This window comes from Psittacula echo (assembly GCF_963264785.1).
Source record: "Psittacula echo genome assembly, chromosome: Z".
NCBI classification, from domain to species: Eukaryota; Metazoa; Chordata; class Aves; order Psittaciformes; family Psittacidae; genus Psittacula; species Psittacula echo.
In genome coordinates this window covers 69,852,748-69,876,932 of record NC_137742.1, presented here as the reverse complement: position 1 = coordinate 69,876,932, position 24,185 = coordinate 69,852,748, and positions in this window count along the sequence as shown.

The following is a 24,185-nucleotide window of genomic DNA, read 5'->3' as shown; positions in this document are numbered from 1 at the left end:
AGAAATCCACAGGCCATGAAAGGGATGGTACATTTTTATGTCCATCGACTCTCGCCAGCAGTCACCATATCCTTCAAATATAACTTTGGGAAACAGTCACATCAAACCCAAAATTACTCCAAAATATATTATTATCCTTGGGAGTAGCTTCAGTCAAGATGTCATAATGAACTGAATTCATTAATTCCATTTATATGCCTGAATATTTTCATTAATGCATATTGCAGGATATGAAGACTGTCACTGTTAGGTTTGAAAATTACTCTTGTAAGCTGAGCGAAGTGCTTGTCTCACAAAAAAAAAATTAGTTTTCTACATTTCAGAGAGCACTGGGGTGCTTGTTACATCATTTGTTTACTGCCTACAAGCTGTCGCCAGCTAATCATTTCAACACCATTAATGAGTTCAGAACTAGGAGAGGAACAGATAATAATCTACTGGGAAAAGTATCAAAACAAAGTAACAGATCAAGAAGTCTTATAGTGAAGGGACTGTGATTGGGATCATAAAAAAATAACTTTCAATGAAGTAAAGTTAGAGGGATATGAAGAATCCAAAGCCTCTGTAGAAGCTGTACCCAGCTTTCAGTAAGCATTTTGCCATGTTTTATCTCACTACAACAGAAAAATCTTTAGGCACCTATATGAGTAAGGTTAGACAGAAGCAGAGTTTCTGTCTTCTCTATACAATCCTGGCTCAAATACCTTTATAACTTTATTCTCAGCATTTACATTGTGGAATCATATTTATAGGTCCTAACTTAATTCATATTTCTGCTAAGGGTGAATAGATGGCAAACATTACAGAAATAGGATATTTCAGGAATCAACAATCATAGAATCATAGAATAGTTAGGGTTGGAAAGGACCTTAAGATCATCTGGTTCCAACACCTCTGCCATGGGCAGGGACACCTCACACTAAACCATGCCACCCAAGGCCTCATCCAACCTGGCCTTGAACACCGCCAAGGATGGAGCATTCACAACCTCCCTGGGCAACCCATTCCAGTGCCTCACCACCCTCACAGTAAAGAATTTCTTCCTTAGATCCAATCTAAACTTCCCCTGTTTAAGTTTTAACCCGTTACCCCTTGTCCTGTCACTACAGTCCCTGATGAATAGTCCCTCCCCAGCATCCTTGTAGGCCCCCTTCAGATACTGGAAGGCTGCTATGAGGTCTCCACGCAGCCTTCTCTTCTCCAGGCTCAACAGCCCCAACTTTCTCAGCCTGTCTTCATACGGGAGGTGCTCCAGTCCCCTGATCATCCTCGTGGCTCTCCTCTGGACTTGTTCCAACAGTTCCATGTCCTTTTTATGATGAGGACACCAGAACTGTACACAATACTCCAAGTGAAATCTCACAACACATATGTTCCTTTATGATAGATGTCATATGGGAAGATACTTAGGACACAGAGAATGCTTAGAGGAAAAGAAAAATTAATAATAGCATTTCTTTTTTTTCCAGAAAGAATATCTTATAGACAAAAGACAAGAATTTTGGAAAACCCGTCACACAAAGAGTCTTAGGGGAAATAAACAAGGTGTCCTAAGCTTTTGGATTAATCTGTGATAGCTGAACTCATGCAGATAATTTTAAAAAGTGTTAAAAACTATCTCTCATTTTCTGTTGAAGAATCCTAGCTTAAACTTTGCATCAGTAGCAGAATTGTGGTCTTTTGTATTACTCATTGGCCTTTCTTAATGTGACACACACTGTACCAACACAGAACAACTTTGTTAGAAGATCCAATTATGACTGGAGTTCTAGGTTTGATTTTGATCAATAACCATGAGTCAGTCAAGAATACAAAGACAGAAGGCAGTGTGTATGACATAATGAAAGCTCACAACTATTAGGAACAGAAAAAAGACAGAATAGCTGGACAAAAAAAGAATGAAATAAGAATTACAATATAACATTCAGTAGGTACAATTGCAATTAGAGTTGATTCACTCCTCAAAGATTCAGAGTGAAGGCATGTTTCAAGAGAGATCTCTTTTGTATCTGATGCAAGTTAATATTTCCAGTAGTGATTTGGATGAAGGAGAAATGTCTGCTACATTTTCAGGTGATACCAATACAGTGATGTAAGTCTTCTACAAGCAAAGAATGCAGAATGACCTTGAAAGATAAGAGGAATAGGAAGCAGGTTTTGTCAAACAGGTAGAAATAAACAGCTGAACTGCCAAGCAATGAGTTCTGCAGAAAATAACTAGCAGTTACTAAGAGTCACCTGTTCTGCTTGAGTCAAATATTATATGAAGAGACATGTACAAGCCAGTAAACATATACAATATGGGAAACCATTTGTCTAGCATACTTAACAATGATAAGTTTTCAGAAACAAAAATTATCAGAAACCTAGAACAGATGCCTTCTGAGAAAAAAATCGGGCTTGTTGAGTCTGGAAGAGGAAAGCTGATTGTTCTCAGTCTGTGATAGATTTAAAACAAAAAAAGCAGGTTTAAACTAGGAGGAAAATACAGGTTCACTACCAAGAAAAGCTTTCTATCTGTAGTAGAGATCTAGAATAAGCAGCTTAAAATTATGTATATAAGTACCACATATAATGCTCTTGAACTGTATGTACATAAGTGATATCCCGTTAAAGTGCTTTTTCTTGTACACTGATAGGTCTCTATTGACTGGTATACACAATCTTTGCAAAATATGCAAGAATTTTTATTCTTGACTTATGGTTTTGTGTGTCTTTAAAATGTGTATATCTAGATTGTATCTAATATTTTAAAAAGACTCTTCTACTAAGATTTGATTTATTTTCAGACCTTTAGTTATTCTTTCAATGTAGATAAGCTAAAATTTGAGAGAGAATAATTTGCAAAAAACAAGTAAGTTATGCAGAAAAGGTTTTTTATTTTTCTTATTTTCATTCATTGTTCACTTAATTCTGGCCTGCAATGTATGAACTTGCTACAATTAAAGTGTCCACAAGTTATAATTACAAGCCAATTACAGTTCATTTTTTCATGCCTGTAAATCATCATCATTCATACAAGTATAGTATATGCTATATGAATGAGAATAATTCCATTGTTATTAAATTCAGAATCAAAACATGATAATTAAATTTAAAGGTAAGAAGCATGCCAATAGGTAATCCGGTTGCTGATAAAACCAAAAATATTAGTTTCAGTAATGAATAATTACAATTACAATTACTGTACCTTGTAATAAAAAAACTTATCCATGGTTCTCTACATTCTGCCTCGTAATGAGACAAAGCAGACTTTGTAAACTGGAAGCATACTGAAGTAGCGCTAACTATTTGGGAACCATTTGCATGTTGTTATGTAATCCACTGAATTTCTGAAGTCTTTTCACTGGCTTCACTAGGTGCTGGAAAAGACGATTATGTGTCCATGCTTGCTTCTGAAGTTCATTCAGCAACTGAACTAAGCAGTAAGTTACACATGGAGTAAGAGTTTTCTTCTCACACAACTCAATCTGTCGTTGAAAGCCAGTCCTACCGTTTTGGGAGCAAAGTCACTGTTACTTGCGAAATGAAAAATCAACCTGTATGTAACTGATAGTGAGATGGCTGCTGGTATGCTTCACTTTCTTTGACTGCCATGCTGCTATTACACTTTGAAAGAACAGTCAGAGAATATTAATTTTAAAATGGTTAATTAAATAAAAAAATGCTGTTTTGTTTTGGTTTTGTGTTTTTTCTTAGCTATTTCAAATACTGTTACTGATGGCAAAGGGCACGCTTAGCAATAAGAAAAAAAACAACTTCAAATTATCAAAATTATTCTCCCATTTCAAAAAAATCATTGCATGCATTACTTTCATTGTTTCTCTGTGTGTTAATGGATTCTTTGTATTACAAGCTAGGAAAAAAATTGTGGCTTTGAAGGTATTTTTATTTAGAAATAAATCTGAAAATACAATATGGGCTACAGAATTGCCATTTAAAAGCAAGTGGTATTATTCAGGAATTTTAGTGAGAATAAACTAAATTGGATTATTTTTTGAGTTTTGTACAAAAATATCTCCAAATCTCTAGAAATGAAAGCTTAACACCAAAGTCTGTTCCCTATTGCTGAATTTCCTCTCATCCTGCTTTATAATATTACCATACGTGTAAAGGTGGCAGAAAGGAGTTTTTGACTTACAAGGTACTTACAACCTTTTGGCTGGTGGTACTGGAAAAGCACAGAAAAATTTGATTCCCTAGTTCTCCAGGATGCTTTTGTCATACTGTAAAATCACGAAATCCAAACAAAGCCATTTTTTGTAGCTCTGAGGCATTAGCACTTAAAAAATGTAGCTTTGAGAACAGATGTGTACACAAAGCTTTCCCAGGGTCAAGATGACAGAAATTTCATGCACTTTTCTTCCTGATAGAAGGAATTTGAAGCTTTGATCAAACATTTAGAAAATTTATTATATTATTAGGTCTCCTGCAAGAGGTTTTTTTTTGTTTCAGCTATCTAAAATAGTAAGTATGTTGTTGACAGAAGCTCAGAATGACAGAATGGTTGAGGTTGGAAGGGACAAATGGTTCAAGCTCACTGCGCCAAACGGGCCATATAAAGGCCGTTGCCCAGAGCTATGTCAAGACATTTTTTTTAATATCTCCAAGGAGGAAGACTCCACCACCTCCTTGGGCAATTTGTGCTAGTGTTCAGCAACCCTCACTGTGAAAAAGTGTTTCTAGAGCGTGCCAATGGGTAGGAAATCAAGTAAGGGGGCCAGGAGACCAGCATGGTTAAACAAGGAAATGCCGGGCAAACTCATGTGGAAAAAGAGAATCTATGGATTATGGAAGGAGGGGCTGGCCACTTGGGAGGAATATAGGACAGTTGTTAGAGGATGTAGGGAGGCAATTAGGACAGCTAAGGCCTCCTTGGAACTTAATCTTGCAAGTCAGGTTAAGGACAATAGAAAGGGCTTCTTCAAATACATAGCGGATAAAACTAACACAAGAGGCAATATAGGCCCACTGCTGAAAGAGGAGGTTGCCCTGGAGACAGAGGATATAAAGAAGGCAGAGGTGTTGAATGCCTTCTTTGCCTCTGTCTTTAGTTCTGCAGACTCTCCCCGGGGGGCTGAGAATCCTATAGCCCAAGAAAAAGTCAGGAGAAAGGAGGAGTTTGCTTTGGTAGATGAGGATTGGGTTAGGCATCAGTTAAGCAATCTGGACATCTATAAATCGATGGGTGTGGATGGAATACACCCACGGGAGCTGAGGGAGCTGGTGGAGGTCATTGCTAGGCCACTCTCCATCATCTTTGGTAAGTCCTGGGAAACAGGAGAGGTGCCTGAGGATTGGAAGATGGCAAATATCACTCCATTCTATAAGAAGAGCAAGAAGGAGGACCCGTGTAATTATAGACCAGTCAGACCTATCTCCATCCCTGGAAAGGTGATGGAACAACTTATTCTTGACACCATCTCTAGACATATCAAGGATGAGGGGGTCATTAAGAGTAGCCAACATGGTTTTACCAAGGGCAAGCCATTTCTAACCAACCTTTTAGTCTTCTATGAGGAAGTAACTAGGTGGATGGATGATGGTAGAGCGGTAGATGTGGTTTTTCTTGATTTCAGTAAGGCATTTGATACTGTCTCCCACAGCATCCTCATAGATAAGCTAATGAAGTTTTGGCTTGATGATCAAGTAGTGAGGGGGATCAAGAACTGGTTGAAAGGAAGAAGGCAGACAGTTGTGGTCAATGGGATAGAATCTAGCTAGTGTAGCCCCTCAGGGGTCGGTGCTGGGACCAGCGCTGTTTAATATTTTCATCAACTACCTGGATGAGGAAACTGAGTGTACTGTCAGCGAGTTCGCTAATGACACTAAACCGGGAGGAGTGGCTGACACACCAGAAGGCTGTGCTGCCATTCAGCGAGACTTGGACAGGCTGGAGAGTTGGGTGGGGAGAAACTTGATGAAATTCAACAAGGGCAAGTGTAGAGTCTTGCATCTGGGGAGGAACAACCTCATGTTGTTTGGAGGTTGACCTCCTGGAAAGTAGTGAAGGGGAAAGGGACCTGGGGGTCCTGGTGGATGGCAGGATGACCATGAGCCAGCAATGTGCACTTCTGACCGAGAAGGCCAAAGGCATCCTAGGGTGCATTAGAAAGGGTGTGGTCAGTAGGTCAAGAGAGGTTCTCCTACCCCTCTACTCTGCCCTGGTGAGGCCGCATCTGGAATATTGTGTCCAGTTCTGGGCCCCTCAGTTCAAGAAGGACAGGGAATTGCTTGGAAGAGTCCAGCGCAGAGCCACAAAGATGATTAGGGGAGTGGAACATCTCCCTTATGAGGAGAGGCTGAGGGAGTGACCTCATCAATGTTTACAAATATGTAAAGGGTGAGTGTCAGGATGATGGAGCTAGGCTTTTCTCAGTGATGTCCAGTGATAGGACAAGGGGAAATGGGTGTAAACTGGAGCATCAGAGGTTCCATGTGAACATCAGGAAAAACTTCTTTACTGTGAGAGTGACAGAGCACTGGAACAGGTTGCCCAGGGGAGTTGTGGAGTCTCCTACGTTGGAGATAGTAAAAGCCCGGCTGGACAAGTTCCTGTGTGATGTACTCTAGGTTACCCTGCTATTGCAGGGGGGTTGGACTAGACGATCTTTTGAGGTCCCTTCCAAACCCTGGGATTCTGAGATCCTGTGATTCCTGATGTTCAGGAGGAACCTCCTGTGTTTCACTGTGTGCTTATTGCCTCTGATCCTGTCACTGGGCATCTACAAAAAGAGCCTGGCTCTTTGCACCTTCCCTGCAGGTATTTCTATACCTTGATAAGGTCACCCCAGTTCCAGCCCTTTCAGTCTTTCCTCATAGAGAAAGAGATATCCTGAAGAGATACTCCAGTCCCTTAACATTATCACGCCCTTTTTTGGACTTTCCAGTCCAACACTCTCTCCGTGTCTGTCTTGCACTGGGTAGCTCAGAAATGGACCCTGTACTCCCAGTGTGACCTCACTGTGTCTAGTCAGTGTGTATAGAGGGAAAGGATCATCCTCAATCTATTGACAATACTCCTAATGGAACCCTGGATACCATTGACCTTCTTTTTCATGGTGGGATCTGAACAGCATACTAAAATCTAATGTCACATTTATTCCTGTTAACTCCTCAGACTAAATGCAGTTACTAATTTAGTAGAGAAAATAACCATTATGTCATTTCTCTATTTGATAATACAGAATTATTTCCCAAATGTTTAATCTATTTTAATAACTAGTCTGTTTATTGTACCTACCACCTCAAAGTAATAAGGTCAGCATGATCTTTGATTTTACACAGTGAAGAAAATAAATGCTTTGCTTATGTTCAATTTAGAATTTCTAACATACACTCCTCCTATATCTGAATTATTATCACTGTTTTTACCTCCTTCTGAAGACACACTGAGGTGGAAATAAAACCTTTCACCAGGTCCATTAGAGTCTTCAAGCAGTACAAGTTTATTTTAGCCACCTCTCCAAGGACCAACAAACATAGTGCTGAATCCAACATCAATATTTCAGAACAGAAGGAAAAAGAAGGAAATTCTAATGGTAAGTAAAATAATAATTGATTTTTTGAAATATAAAACATAGTAGTTTTTAAGAGGTAATTTGTGTCCATGTTTGCAAAAACCAATTAGGTGGAGGAAATGCTGACATTTGTTGAAGTCACTTAATATCAAATTCTGCAGAGCAAGTGGAAGCATTCTAAGTGTTTATGGAGATATATTGGTTTCAGTGTGAAGGTCTGACAAAATCTATGCCTTGAGAAGCCCTAATTTGTCACGTTCTTTCTAGATATGTTACAAGAATAGACAAAATAGCGTAGGGTGTTAAAAAGAGAGTGTAAGTTAAGTTATATGTTACCCACTGTACTCTTTGTGTTTTGCTTCATTAAAAGATAGTTCATTGATAGAGCTCAGAAATATTACTTCTAGGTTATTCAGACACTTCTGCTGTGTTTGTGGATGTTAGGCCGTTATAATAAGAGCCTTCTAATTTAACCTACCTTAGTTCATGAGTGTTGGCAGGGTGGACATATCTTTGGACATAGAGGCAGACAGAAAATATCCAAGTATTCTGATGGTATTTGCATTCCATTTTGAAGTAGTTTGTACACCACAGAGACAGACCAACTTACAGTTTATGCCACTTTATTCTAAATGATGAGATCTGTTCTTATGGCTTGCAATTATAAACATCTCCTGGGAGAAATGAGTTAGACATCCTTGGCTCCAGCATACCATCCTTAATGTAACATACAAGTTATTTTTCTAACTAGAAGGAAGAAAAATGATTTGTCACTATATATATATATATATATATATATATGTATAGGAGATTTTTTTGAGGATTTTCTTTGTCAGCTATATAAAAATACGGCTTTATATATAGACAGATTTATTAACTGTATTTTGAGTAATAAAAGAATCAAAGCAATGGCATAGGAGAAGTTTGAGTAATTAATAAAAAAAAATTCTATCAGTGTTACCTACCAGAACTCCTTTGAGTATCTCAAAGAAGCACATGCATGTCTCACAAGCTGATAAATTGATTGTTAGACTGGACAACATCCTGTTGTGTTGAACACCAAAACTATTCACTTAGACAGAAAACAGATGGTCTAATGTTCTTTACTATCACTGGCCTGTGACATAAACACCCATATTTTTTCTTACATTAACAGTAGATATCTAATAGATCTGCATATGTTATATTTTATTATTTTAATTTAATTTATCTAAATTAAAAATTACGATTTTGTTACACTGTGAATGGTGGGTGAGTCAGAGTTCACTGGGGACCACAGAACCACCTACAGATTTTAGTAGATAAAGCTGAGATCTATAGAGATAATGCAAGCAGGTGTTTCTGAGATTCTCACTTACAAATGTGTTTTTCAGAGAAATCTATGTTGACTTGAAATTACGGGAGGTATAGAGCACGTGTTAAGGCAAAAAGGATCCAGAGTAAAATGATTGAAAATACTTCAGCAGCATACAGAAAGCAACACATGTTAGATTTGATTTCAAAGTATTGAAAGGTTTAATTTTCCATTATATTTTTTTAAGACTTTCCTATCTGTTAATGGACAAATATCTAGGACATTTTTCTACCATGCATTTCTTCAAATTCTAAATTATTTTAATGTAATTTTTAAAACTTTGGAGAATACAATTAGAACTGAAGATGTATTTATGTTAAAGATCATATTAAAATCAAATTTTACTCCAGCAGCAAAATCAAGCTAGTTCATTTCTTGCACATACAAATATGCAGCAGCTCAGATACAATTACTTTCCCTGAGGACTGAAGGCATGCTAAAGGCAATAACACCAAAAACGAAAACCAGCCTTACTCAGGAGTAGAATAATTATATTTCTAACCCATTTTTCTTTTATTTAAACAAAATCCATTGCATTGTTCTGCAGCCTTCACTGAACTAGCTCACTCAAATATACACACACATGTATATATATATATATATATATATGTTTTAAATTCCCAGTGGTTATTAATTTTGCCTTAACAATTTTTCTCTTTTGAGCTCTGAGCTCCACAGAGCCCAAATATAGTCCTCAGAACATCTTTCAAAGCTGGGACAGCGCTTAATATGCACCTGCCACCAGCATATTCAAATAATAAAAATAAGTAGCAGGGAAGATTTTGGATGAAAAATTTACTCTTTAGAGGTCATGTACAAGATCTGATTAAATATCCAACAGACTCCGTTTTAGAAGCAGTGAATATGGCTTATTTTAATTATTAGCTTTACAGGAGTCATCAGTTATAACTTGAGATACCAATGTCATAGTCCTGAGGTTAAAAACTAATAACAGGGCAGGCACTGTACATCTTTGGATATCACTAATTTTAGACAATTCTCACACAATATCCTCACATGTAACATAGTGTCCTAATCCATTATATGCACTATGTTTTCCAAACCTAGCAATAAATGCAAAAAATTCTACAGACGCAGGTGCTCTTAACAGTAGGGTGTTTGTACAGGCAAAGCGTGTAAAGGTGTTTACAACAGTTTTGTCTGCTGATGTATTGGCAGGACAAAGTTTCTTCTAAATCTGAAATTGCTCAAAGAATACTTTTCCTGGCTCAGCTCTGTTGGAATAAAAGAAAGAAACTAAGTCTGAACCTCGGTATAGCCTATGCTTTTTCCCTAGATCTTCCCAAGGTTGTCAATGCATGTAAAGAAAGTCACACCTTGAGAATGGAGTTCTGCACTAAAGGCTGGAAGTCACTGGGTGTTGGGATGATTTTAGTTATTAAACCATACAGTAACTCAATTCCAAATTAAAAACAAAGCATTACATTGCAGCACATGTCACTTGTGTGTGGCAAAAAAAGAATGCAACTATTGTTAAAGAGTAGGAATTGTGGTGGCATAAGATGCTGAATTGTTATATTTACGGGGCTGGAGAAAGTTTGGCCACACCTACAGGCATCAAGGTATGGTTTGACTGTGAGACAGCTAGCTCTGGAGCCACTAACAGTTCTTTCCCCTGTGGCAAGAACTTCACAACAGAGAGCTATCTTCTCACCTTTCTGCTTGGATTCAAGATAGCATGTTTTCATGCCAGAAATCTCAGATAGATGGAGCACTGACTCAACTGACACCAGTTTCATGACACCATACTCCTTCCTGGTGCAGGGCTTTTTGAACCCTTCTACACCCATCTCTGATAAAGAGAAACCGAGTTGGACTCTTTCCCTCTTTTAGAAAAAAGCGTGTCCCCTTTGTCTTTGTCTTCTGCTTCTGGCAATGATCTAGAAAATCCGCTACCACTGAAAGCAGAGATTTCATATTTGGCTTTGTTTCCATAAGAAAAAAATATTAGAAGAATCTGGATCGAAGTTACAATATTTGAGGGACAAGGGAAAGAAAAAAAAGATGAGAATATCTGACAAAATTCTTGCTTTAGTCTAGAGAGATGTATCTCTTGGACAAAAATAAGCAAAATGAAGGAAAATCAACTTTTGAGTGAGATTTCTTGTTTTCAGTGATGTTTATTGCTAGATCTTTCACAGTTAAATAAAAATGTTGGAAAACAACTTTCCTGGTTGCTGAGGTGCCTGAAATTACTTGTCAGTGTGTTCTATTTTTCTGTGAACACATCATATTATAAAGGAATACGTACATACTATTCGTTCTTCAGAGTTCTCTAATTGCTTTAAATATATTTTCATACTATAACTCTGCTAAAAACCACAGATTTAAAGCTTGAAGTCATATGTTTAATGATCAAATTAAGAGAAAGCATACCATCCAATGAAAAATTAATTTTAATCATTTTAGATTAGGTTTTGGTTTAGTTCACAAGTACATGATATTAAAAAAAAATAAAATTAAGCTTGATGAATTTTCTGCAGAACAGTACATTTCATTTCTGCTGTTTAAGTATTCAGAAAATAGGTAACTTAAAGCGCAGGAACAAAGCTGCTATCAACAACAAATTTAATTTAATAAAAACAAACTGGGATAAGATTTGTATGTTTCAAGAAAAAAAGATATCAACAATTTATTGATATATTGAAGGAATGCAAAATACTTACATTTCATCTGCTTCTGTTATCATTATAAGTCTTTTTCATAGGATAAGAAAGTGTGATTATCATTTAAACACAAAACATTACTGTAACTATTATGAGAAGTGGTGGATGATCCTTAGTGGTTTGTGTGGTGCATTTCTTCCTTTTAGAGCAGAAGATGCTTCATGCAGTTTACAGAAGCTCAAACAACGAGGTTATGCCAAATAAAGTTATCTAAGTTTTCTAAATTCTACTCTGCTTTGTTACTTTAACTTAGGCATTCCTAACTATGAAAAAGAACAGTAGACAGATATAAGGAAAACAAAAATAGATACATAAGCTCCTGCAATCTGCTGTTGAAAATTGTAGGTACGTATCATCTATAATTTATTAGCAGCAGAGTCTGCAGAACTTGTAGCACTTAAAACCTCAGGCATATCTGGATTTCAGAGAAGATTCCTTCAAGTTTGATGTACTGATGTTACTTAATTTTTTTAAAAGTTTACATATCACAATATAGGTGGGTAATAGACTATCACTACAGTGTCCTAGAAATTCCCTGCACTTTCGGTGACTGAAAGGATTTTACAGGATGTCAGGAAGGTAATAGTATCAGACGAGTCATTTCTCCCTTTATTTCTTTCTCTAATGACCCATGCATTCAAGACTTGCTTGTTAATGAATAGAAGTCACTATTATGAGAGCATTTGCTGAACATTGTCTCCATAATCCCTAAGGAAAATTATTTAGAATTAGCCTAATTAGGCACGATTTTATAATTTTGCTTGCAACCTTTACATATGTTGGAATTGGTCACAAAACAGGTGAAGGGTGTTTGCTTTCCAGGGTGTTTCTGATGCTGCACCCATGCCATAAAGTTCTTGGGTTGCTGCTGTGTGAGTCCTCACAGGACAGCCCACACCACGGAGTGGGCGATGCTGGACCAAACCCACATAGTACTGCTGGCTCAGAGTGACTTGTCAACCATGCTTCTGATTTGCTTTAGTCCATGAAGCAATATAGCATTTTACTCCCATCTGTTCTCGACTCACAGACTTTATTTATCACATTTCCCATGCAAAAAGTGAGCTCTTCCTCATTGTGCAAATTTGCTTATGCTGTACCTATCTTCCTAATGCCTTCCTCAAACACTTCAAACAGCCTCTTCTCCACTCACCTCAGTTATTCCCATGAAGGTATCCTCATTATTTGACAACTATTTAAAACAAAGCAGAGCATTTGACTGACAGTTTAAGTAACAGTGATAATACTACAGATGCCCTTTCCTCATTGTATTGAAGATAAGCGGGGATTAAGTTTAAATCATTCTGTTTGGTCGTGCAAGCTCTCTGTAATGCGGAATATCTACAATCTCCATCAATAGCCTTGCCCCGACATAAGGCTTGTAGGATGTGCCACATTCTCCCTCTTCCCATCTGTTTCAACCCCTTGATTTTCTCTAAAAAAACAATCCTCCCCCTCAAGAATTAAATTTTCTGTCTTTTTTTTTTTTTTAACTTTTTGGAATAAATTGGTTTTAGACAGTAGTCTTAATTTTGTCACTGCAGCTGTTATTTACCAATTATCCTCCTTTCCCCAATGACCGTAGGAGTATTACACGTCTTTTTAAGAAAAATTCAAGTGCTGTGCAAAGGTATTGTGTAAATTTATTAAATAGCTTATTCAAGGTCACAAAGGGAGTTCATCCAACCACATTAAGGTTTCCTAAATATCAGGTACTTACGGAAAAGATCATCCTTCTGCTGTAAGAAATAAAGGCTCAAGATTCTGCAGTCCAGAGAAGGCATTTCACAAAACAAAACAGGAAAACATATTAAATTATTGTCCCTCTTTTATGCTCATTTGAAGAGTAAGACAGATCAATGTGTGTAACTTATGTATCTCTACAAAAGACACAAGCTTGTGTAAAATAACCAACTATATAAAAGACAGGACATTTGACGTTATCTTTGTGTTACCTTCCCTAAGATACAAAGGACTGCAGCTGGAAAAGAAGCTTGGTAAATTATTTCATGCTATATGTTTGAAACAGGATTTGTCTTTTGGGGCTGTTTATTCCTCATGACAGTTTAAGCTTTTAGATCTGTTTTTCTGTCTAAAATAGAAATAAATATACTTACCTTTTGTTGAGAAGCTTTGTGAGTTCCTAGGAGAACAAAAATACAAGTCCTAAAAATTATTAATATAGTAAACAGCATTTGTATTTAAACTATGAGAAGAAAACCAAAATGATACTGGTCAGTTCCTGCCTGGTGTTATTCCTTCATTTTTAATAATACATTTACCTAATTGAATGAGGATTTTTTTAACAAAAGGATGCTAGTTAAGTTATAATAGCCTGTAAGCTAGGCACATAGCTAGGTAGTTTTTAATTGTATAAATGATAGGCGATTGTGTGTCAAATAATTATGGTCTTATCATTCCCTTATTACAGATAAAGCTTGGAAAGCAGAAAAATTACTCAGAAATAACCTTCACATAATGTGATAGATGGTCTCTCCAGAAGAAAGTTTTAGCAAGGGAAGAAGCTGAGATACCTGGGCATCAAGTATGCTCACATCCCTGCCTGTATGAGGTCATGCATAATTTACGGCAGACACTAAAGAATTAACTTCTTTATACTTCCTCACAAAACTCCATTCTTCACAGGTAATTGCCATGGCAGTGGAACTTTTCCAGGCCTGCCCTGCCATAGGGTGGCACTGCACTAACCCTCCAGCTTTCTCCACCCTCCACATTTCTTCCATAATCTCTCTCACTAGCCTCTGCTTGCCTCAGATTCAGTGAGAGTAAACAGGAATCACAGAGGGGTATTGCTGCCGCACAAGATACCAGGAATTCCATCCTTGTGTCACACTGAGACTTCTGTCAAAATTTCTTGGATGGTATCTTTATCAAGTGATCTTGTTTCACAAATTCAGGCTGCAATCTCTACCAAATTAAAATCTCTTTTTGTGTCTATCGTTTTGCTGAATGAACAGCAATTTGTCCACTTAAACTCAGTTTTAACACTTTTCACTAAGCTGCCAAGCATGCTTATTTGATCACCACACCAACGGAAGTCTGATTCATCCTTCTTCCAAGGCTGCATCATGTACTGATAATGATATAGAAGGCACCACAGCAGAGCATATGGCTTTCCTTGCCTTCAGCATGAAATGTACGTCTGAAAGGATATTTGAATACGTCTCAAAGTAGAGAGTGCTTTAAGAGGAAAAAAACAAATCTTACCTTGTTGGTTTTTTACAATTTGTTCTGTTTGCCTTTTACTTAGTGCATGAGATTTAACTTGAATGGTTTGCAGATAGAAACACTATCGATTTTTTCACTGAATAGATTTGTTAATATTGTGTGACCTCTTGTGGTGTAATAAAATATTGCACACGTGATCCATGGATAATGCAGTTCAGGCAACCCACGATCTGCATACAGCCCATCTGCCTTGACAACTAGATTTCTATGAACCAAATCCTAACTGTTGCCTATGAAAATCTCAAACAACAACGAATCACCGTGTAAAAGTCTCCCTTCATGGCAGGCAATTAAAGAGTGCATGCATTTTGGCTAAGTCTTAATTGCTAGCCAATTCAATATTCATATAGTTATTCTTTATTTTATTTCTGATATGACTTTAAAATTCCACATTCAGTATTAATATACAGTTGCTGGTACTGAAAAATCTTCATTCCTGTCATTAATGATGCACCCTGCACTGGAGAAGCGGAGTAATTAACAAGTTTCGATCCTTGCGTGCATAGGAGGTCTTTGAGAGTGTAAAACATGCATGCCAATAGCAAATGGATAAAAGAAATGGAAATATTTGCAAGATAAGTCACTGAATGTTATATATAAAAATGTAAGTACTGGCATTCTTGATGCAGCACAAGAAGTTGGGAGGTGTTGTTATTGTGTGTAGGTGCTTTCCATAATCATGTCTACAGCATGTTTTAAAAAAAAAAAAAAAAAAAAAAAAAAACAAACCGGAAAAAAGTGGTATCATTTTTAAAAACTGCCAAAATCTTTGCACCTCATATTTTGTATTACTTGTGGCCATGACAACAAATGATAGTAGCAAGACCGCAATGCCTCTGCAGTCTTGCCACAGCAGCAGCCGACTGATGCACTGTGCGCAGCGCGCGCACACATGCTACAAAATATCATGGAAACACCTGCCTTTACGTGTCTGTATCAGAAATCCTAGCTTAATAAATACATTGGAGCTGAAACAAGAAACAAATTCATTTCTGCTTCTAATGTAGTCCAAGTTGTTCAGCCCCATGAATGAGCTATTTAACACCTTGCAGGATTAATCTATATGCCATTTTAAAGCTAGGAGAAGCTTAAGGATATTTCAATGTCACTTTTTTCTCCCCTTTTTACAACAGTGTCCTCTCATTACCTGAAATAAATGGTAATGTGAAAGAATGTTCCCAGAAATGGCTTAACAAGTAATTAAAAATAACTATATTTCAAGCAGAATCTAAATTTGTTTAAACTTTTTAAAATATTCGCCTTCCTATTTACTTTAAAATATCTCTCAAAATAATAATTTAGAGATATAAAGCAGCTTTGAGTGTTTACCTTTTTCACCTGCATTTTTGGTCTTTATCTTTCTATTGCATTTATCTCAATTTGTGTTAACTGTTGACTGCTTTCCTGTGTTAGTTGTGGTCCCTTATCTAATTAATATCTTCTTGTCTGTGCCAGAAACTCTCGCCAGCTCCAGTACGATGAGGACTGGGCTCTCCTCCCCCTTCTCTTGCTGTTCATCTGACACAAAAGTTCAGAAAATAAATTGATTTCCTGCTTTCATATCTAAAACAGAAGAGTGGGAGACCATTCTACTTTAAAGTGGCTGCTCATGTATAATAGTAAAAGAAAGGAAAAACCTGAGGAGCTCCAAACTGGTTTGGTCTGAAGAATTATTCATACTAAAAAGAAAAACTTAAAAAATAAATCTTCTTGCAGAATCCCTGGTAGATGCTTTTTACTGTAAATATAAGTCTCATAGGAGGGAAACAAAAAATAATCAAATAACCAGCTGTTGGCCCTGATGGGCCCCTCTAACAGAATTTTTAAGTGCTAGGAAAGTGGAAAAATGTACTAAGATATGTGTTGATCTTGCAAGCCTTAATTCTGAATTCTATAGGGAAGAAACTTCAGACATCACGAAATAATGATAAACTATATATCACAAAAACCTCCAAACACTGAAGAATTTTACACTGTTCCTGGAAATGATCTGTGTTTCCATACTGTTTACTAGCCTTATGATCCATTGGAACTTTTACATGCTTTTCTTTAAGTTTTCCATTGAATTCAGCATCAATGTGTTCTATAAATTTCAAGGCATATTCTCATTAATTTAAATCCAGCTGACATTATAAGTTTGACTGCAAAACAATTTATCTGCAAGCTATTTTCCATGTAAAACCTTCTTTAAGATGAAATTTTCCATGCATGAACAATGCTGAAAAGTGTATGTCCTTTTAAAAAGCTTGAGCAAAATTAATTCAGCCTGCATGACACAAATACTTCTTTCTGTATCTATAGGTATACAGAGAGATATACTTTATTCTCCATATTGTAATACTCAAAATAGATTACTTAGAATTGTCTGGACTTCTAACTTGAGAGGTCTGAAAATTGTTCTTCCAGAGGTGAGCATGGACAGTATATATTTTTATTCCCCAGGACAAACAGGAAACAGCATAACTTCTCATGCTTAAATGTCCCAGATTATCTCATAATGTAATTTAATTTTAATTATAAGCAATTTTAAGATTTAACAGGGAACATAGAAAGAAAAATGATTCTGGGACTCACGAGAAAATAGAGATAAGCATAAAGGAAGCCTGAAATTATATTGGAATATTTACTTACAAGTTTAGATAAGGAGGATCTAATTTGGAATGATCTCATGTATGTTTGGATGTGCAAGTATCCACAGAACCATTTGTTCTTCTGAATCCATAGTTTTCTTGCTGATTAATTTTTAAAAAGTATCTTGACACTCTGTATCTTGGTTATGGTTAGTGCAGGTGACAGAATAAAGAGTTCAAGTACTTTATCAAAAAACATCATTATTAAAGGCAAAATCCATTTAAAGAGTAACATGCATTTGATATTACTGTGCCTAACACTTTGGAAAAGAGCCAATTTTTCTCAGTATTGATTTAGGATTCCAGGAATATGAGTATTTAGCAGTAGAGATAATAAACTCATGATCAGAGTGTACTGAAATGGTACTGCTTTAGCAAATTGACTGGCTTCTACTCAATTCCTAAAGGTATAAATGCAAAATATCTACACAGTTTTCATAAAATCAGCATACATCTTTCAATATGGAAGAGTACAATACATACTGGAAAACTAATGACAACTTTAAAAATTACATAACCTTGTTAACTTGAGTTTTCTTGAATATAAGTGCAATTTCTGTGCTACATCACAACAGCTTTTAAACAAAATAAGGTGTTACATAGTTTTGTGCAAAATTGTCTGAATTAGCATTAAAGGGTTTATTGAGAAGGTACAGCAAAACCTGTTCTGAAGATTATTTCATCTTTTAAAAGTTTGTGTGATATCAGTTTCTACTGGATGTACTGATTTTTCTACTGTCTGAAAGCAGACATAAAATTATGGTTGAAAAGGTAGTATCGCTTTTCATGGTTGAAAAGATAGTTAAATTGTGTTTTCAACTATTTTTTCTGTGACAATAAGTGATGGCCTCTCTCATTTTTTGGCTAATGATTTGTGTGAATCTTCTGTTCATGAAAGTGACAGTTTCATTGATCTCACAGGCAAAATTTAGCCAGGCCGTTACTATGCAAATTTCTCCAAATTTGCCTGTCATTGTGCTTTAATCTTTACATTTCTTCTTTATCTGCCAACTTCTGCGTAGGAAAAGGAATCTCAAAATACTGCAACGAAAAATGGAATCACAACCTCACACAAATCTTCCAAGTTCAGCATGTCCTCTCCCTCATCTTGATAATCCATATGTTATATGATGAGAGAGTCAGTCTTTCTCCCAGTTTCTCAACCTCCTTCACTTGTCAGAAGAAGTGCTATAATTATTTATAGTACAGTAACACCTAGAGATCTCAAGCGAGATGGGAAGTCAGGGTGCAATTTATCTCTCTAAAAGCAGATTCCTAGCACTGATTCAAATGTTTTGCTGTTTGGAAGCTGCTCACCTGAACTGCCCTGTACCATCAGGAAACACCTTTGCTGGCTTCACTCATGCAGGCAACTGCATTCAGGAGTTCACATGAGGATACAGGTCTGGACAGCTTCCTTCGCATAAATTCTCTGTGCACACCTATATTATTCTAGGCATTTAAACCATGGCCAATACTGCTCATAATTCAACTCTTGCCTACAGACAGCTGCAATAAGCTTTTTTCTTTTTAACCATTAACTTTTGTAATTTAACCATTAACTTTAACCATTAACTTTTGTAATCCCAGGACCCACCAGCAAGGCATCTCTCAAGTAAGACACTTCTCAAGGTGATAGCAATCTGTAAATTATGCTTGGTCATGCACCTGGCTTGGTGCCTGGATCAGCAACAATATAAGCAGCAACAATATAAGAGATAAAGCTACAGGACTTTCATGGAAAATCCAGATCAGCTAAAATAGAAAGCAGTAGGAGACAGTATTTGCGGAAAGGAGGAGTTTTCATTTAGCAGAGGACCAAGCTGGGCTAGAATGAGGCACGTCAGGTTCCACGGCAATGAAGTAACCCAACACCTAGTGAGCAGAAACTGACTAATATAGAGCTGGTAAAGATAGATAGAGGACAGCATCCCAAAGCATTTTTTCAAAGTTACTGCCATATACCACTTGCAAGAAGAGAAAGAGCACACGGACACACACTCCAGGGCACCATTTTGCTTGATCTCTAGGTGCCACTGGTTATTTCTGCAGGCCAAAAGTCTCAGGAAAGGCAGGCACCACACAGGATATAAGAAAAATGAATGAGGGATAGCCAGGTGAACAGCAACTGCCTTGGAGCTTGACGGAGATCCTGGAGTGGGGCAGATTAATCCATGGTTACACCAAGAGAATAAATTTCCAGCATCATTGGCAGCAAAGGCAGGACAGGAGCCATAGTAGCTCATCAGGTGCAAGATATTGTTGTCATATGCTGCTGTTCTAATCTGGGGAGCTCTGACTCAGCGATGATAATACTCTCAACAAAGGAAAAAACAAGCAGGTAAGTCAGACGGAGACAGAAAAGGGCTTGGTATAGACTGAAAAAGCGATCCTGGATGTAAATAAGAGTTACAACAGGCAAAAAAAAAAAATGTAGAATTTACAACTGCCTTGTTTATCTCACTGGTCATTTGCTGTGCTCTGTTTTGGATGGCCCTCTCGTGGAAATGGAGCAGATGGCAAGACTGACACCATCCCAGGCACTTTGATGCAGTCTTGGCAGGCCCTTGCTCAAGGATACTGTAGGTAAATGCTTTTCCTTTCTGATCTTACTTTCTTTTGCTTCACAAGCATGCCTTGCTTCTACTGCCTGACAAGCTGAGGCAGTAGTAATGTCAGCAAGAGCTGCAGTGGCAGCAACAATTCCTTCAGAATTGGTCTTTATAGTTTGAGTTTGGGCCAGTGTATGTTTGTGTTAGCACAAGGAAGATTACTAACAGGGCTGAGTTTGTGCAATGCAGGTCTGAAGAGCCTTGCTTGTCTCTGAGTTGAAGTAGAAGGGCCATATTGCCCCAGACAAGATGTGATAGAGCAGCATGCCTCCTTAAAAGGTTACTAAAAGTAACAAGCTTTCTGGAAATTAATATATGGAGTGAGGAGCTTGGACACAACCTTTGAGTTTCTGTTAATGTGACTACTGTACAGGACAGGAAAAGTAATGTAGTGAACATGGTGTAGACAGGGATAGGCATATAAAGATTATAATCAAACCTTGAAACTGAATCACTTCCATGGAAGGTTTTCCCATGCTGATCTAATTACTTGGCCTGGGAAATGCAGATTAGCAAGGTTGTTCTGCAGCTGTGGTCCTCTCCAGTGCCCAAGGATCCACTGGTGACAAGTGGAATGAGAGGGAGAAGTGATTGCTTGGGAGCCTACAGACCACTGGACTGTTCAGGAAATGTGGCTCAGGAGAGTTCCTAGATCGAGAACACAGCCATGGAGATAAATGTACTGGTACACTATGTTATTCACATGCGTCACATAGCTACCTCTGATGACTGAGATGCTGAGAGCTGGAAAATTTCATGACAGGTGTGAGAATACATAGAATTCTAGTATAGTTTGGGTTGGAAAGGGCCTTCAAAGGTCACCTAGTTCCAACCCCCTGCAATGAGCAGGGACATCTTCAACTGGATCAAATTGCCCAGAACCACAACCAGCCAGGCCTTGAATGTCTGCAGGGATGGCACATACATCCCTCATCTCTCTGGGCAACCTGTTTTACCAACCTCATTGCAAAGAATTTCTTTGTCACATCCAGCCTCAATCTCACCACTTTTAGTTTAAAACTGTTTCCTCTCTTCCTGTTGCAACAATCCCTGCTAAGAAGTCTTTCCCCATCTTTCTTATAGGCCCCTTTTAAGTACTAAAAGGCAGCAACAAGGTCTCCTGGGAGTCTTCTCCAGTCTGAACAAACCAATCTCTCTCCACCTTTCCTCACAGCAGAGGTGTTCCATCCCTCTGATCATTTCTGTCGCCCTTCTCTGGACCCTCTCCAACAGTTCGCGTCCTTCCTGTACTGTAGACTCCAGAGCTGAATGCAGTACTGCAGGTGAGGTAGAGTAGAAGGGCAGACTCACCTGCCTCAACCTTCTGGCCATGCTCTTTGGATGCAGCCTAGCATATGATTTGATTACTGGGTGTTATTATATAAGATATTAAGATTATATGTATATATAAGATTATATGTATACAGGATATATGTTTAAAAATAACAGTAATACACTATTGTATCATTGAACCACCAGTCCCTGATTTTGACACTTACTAACTGGGTGGGAACTGTATAAATGTCTCAGGCTTCATAAAATCATAGAGTCATAGAATAGTTAGGTTTGGAAAGGACCTTAAGGATCACCTAGTTCCAACCCCCCTGCCACGGGCAGGGACACCACACACTAAATCATGTCACCCAAGATGTCAGGCATGTCACCATGTCATCCAGCCTGGCCTTGAGCAAAGCCAGGGATAGAGCATTCACAGCTTCTTTGGGCAACCTGTTCCAGTGCCTCACCACCCTCACAGTGAAGATCTTCTTCCTTATATTTAACCCGAACTTCCCCTGTTTAAGTTTGAACCCGTTACCCGTTCTCCTATCATAATTGAATGGACTAAAAGGACATGAAAGGTAAAATATTTTGTTCCTCAAGATCCTCTGAAAGAGAGAATGATGATTTGGAGATGCAAGACCATGCTTTTCTCTTGCACAAAATAAATTAATATTCATTTCACTTGCTGGGAAGAGGGAAAGTTTTATAATAATTTTAAAATCAGACTTTTTTTTTTTTCCCCCATATTGATATTTTGGAAAGGAAAGGACCTTAAGAATTTTACATATAATCTCCAAAGAAGTAAAGTAATTGCTCACAGACATAAACTACTGATGCTAAAGAAAGTACTGCAAGTTTGTGCTGTGATTCTAACCCTGAGGGTACAATTCACCTGACTAACAGCAGACACGCATAGCTAAAACTCTCTCCTAAAAATGTGCTTCTGTACAGTTGCAGCTATCTCTCCTGTTTATGCAGTGGGGAAAAGCTGGACAACTGTGCTTGTGTGATCCTTGTGTGCTGTGTAAGGTATCTGTACACATTCTCAGCCACTTGAAATACATGTAGTGAACACCTAGTATTCAGCAGCAGCTAATCCTCTTTACAGATCTATTCCTACTGGTCTAAATGCATTTAACTATTAAAAAGTCCACAGGCTTCTGCTAGTGTTGCAGTAGAATGCAAAGTAAATAAAAATTCTAAGATTCTTTTATTATTCCAAATCAACATATTTTCTAACAATAATATGTACTTTTTTTAACTGGCAGCCCAGTTTTTGCATTTTCCTCATGGAATGTTGTAGCTGTCAGCATCAGCAATTTTGAAGGAGGTACAATATGGCAGTCCACCGTTCCAAGGGCAGACTTCTCTGAAGTTCCATTTCGATGGGAGATGACCTGCACAGAGAGGTGCACCTAGACAGAGCACTAATTCTCCTATGAAACAAAATACAGGTGACTTTCATTTGTCCTATACATTAGCCTTGTGGACTGTACATTATAGATATTGCTTCCATCATCCTGCTTCCTTTCTATAGCACTAAATCACACTTTTTTTAGTCTGCATTTCAGCTGCTAAAATAAAAGAAAAAAAATAAAGTATATGCTATGAGGTCTCCACGCAGCCTTCTCCTCTCCAAGCTGAACAGATCCAACTTCCTCAGCCTCTCTTCATACGCGAGGTGCTCCAGTCCCTGATCGTACTCGTGGCCCTCCTCTGGACTTTTTCCAAAAGCTTCATGTCCTTTTTATGTTGAGGACACCAGAACTGCACACAATACTCCAAGTGAGGTCTCACAAGAGCAGAGTAGAGGGGCAGGATCACCTCCTTCAACCTGCTGGTCACGCTCCTCTTGATGCAGCCCAGGATACGGTTGGCTTTCTGGGCTGCAAGCGCACACTGAAGCCGGCTCATGTTCAATTTCTCGTTGACCAACACCCCCAAGACCTTCTCTGCAGGGCTGCTCTGAATCTGTTCTTTGCCCAACCTGTAGCTGTGCCTGGGATTGCTCCGACTCAGGTGTAGGACTTTGCGCTTGGCATGGTTAAAGTTCATAAGGTTGGCATCAGCCAGCTGGCATCATCAAGTGTGTCGAGGTCCCTCTGGATGGCATCCCTTCCCTCCAGCGTATCAACTGAACCACACAGCTTGGTGTCATCGGCAAACTTGCTGGGGGCACACTCAATCCCACTGTCCATGTCACCAACAAAGATGTTGAACAAGACCAGTCCCAACACTGATCCCTGAGGGACACCACTTGTTACAGGCCTCCAGCTTGACACTGAGCCATTGACCACAACTCTTTGCGTGTGGCCATCCAGCCAGTTCTTTATCCACCAAGTGGTCCACCCATCAAATTGAGGTCTCTCCAATTTAGAGACAAGGATGTCATGTGGGACAGTGTCGAACGCTTTGCACAAGTCCAGGTAGATGGCATCAACTGCTCTACCCCTGTCCATCAGTTCCGTAGCCCCTTCATGGAAGGCCACCAAATTGGTCAGGCAGGATTTCCCCTTAGTGAAGCCATGCTGGCTGTCACCAACCACCTCCTTGTTTTTCATGTGCCTTAGCATGCCTTCCAGGAGAATCTGCTCCAAGATTTTGCCAGGCGCAGAGGTGAGACTGACTGGTCTGTAATTCCCTGGGTCATCCATTTTCTCCTTCTTGAAAATGGGGGTTATATTTCCCTTTTTCCAGTCGTTGGGAACTTCACCTGACTGCCATGATTTTTCAAATATGATGGCCAGTGGCTTAGCAACTTCATTCGCCAGCTCCTTCAGGACCCGTGGATGGATTTCATAAGGTCCCATGGACTTGTGTACATTCAGGTTTTTAAGATGGTCTCGAACCCG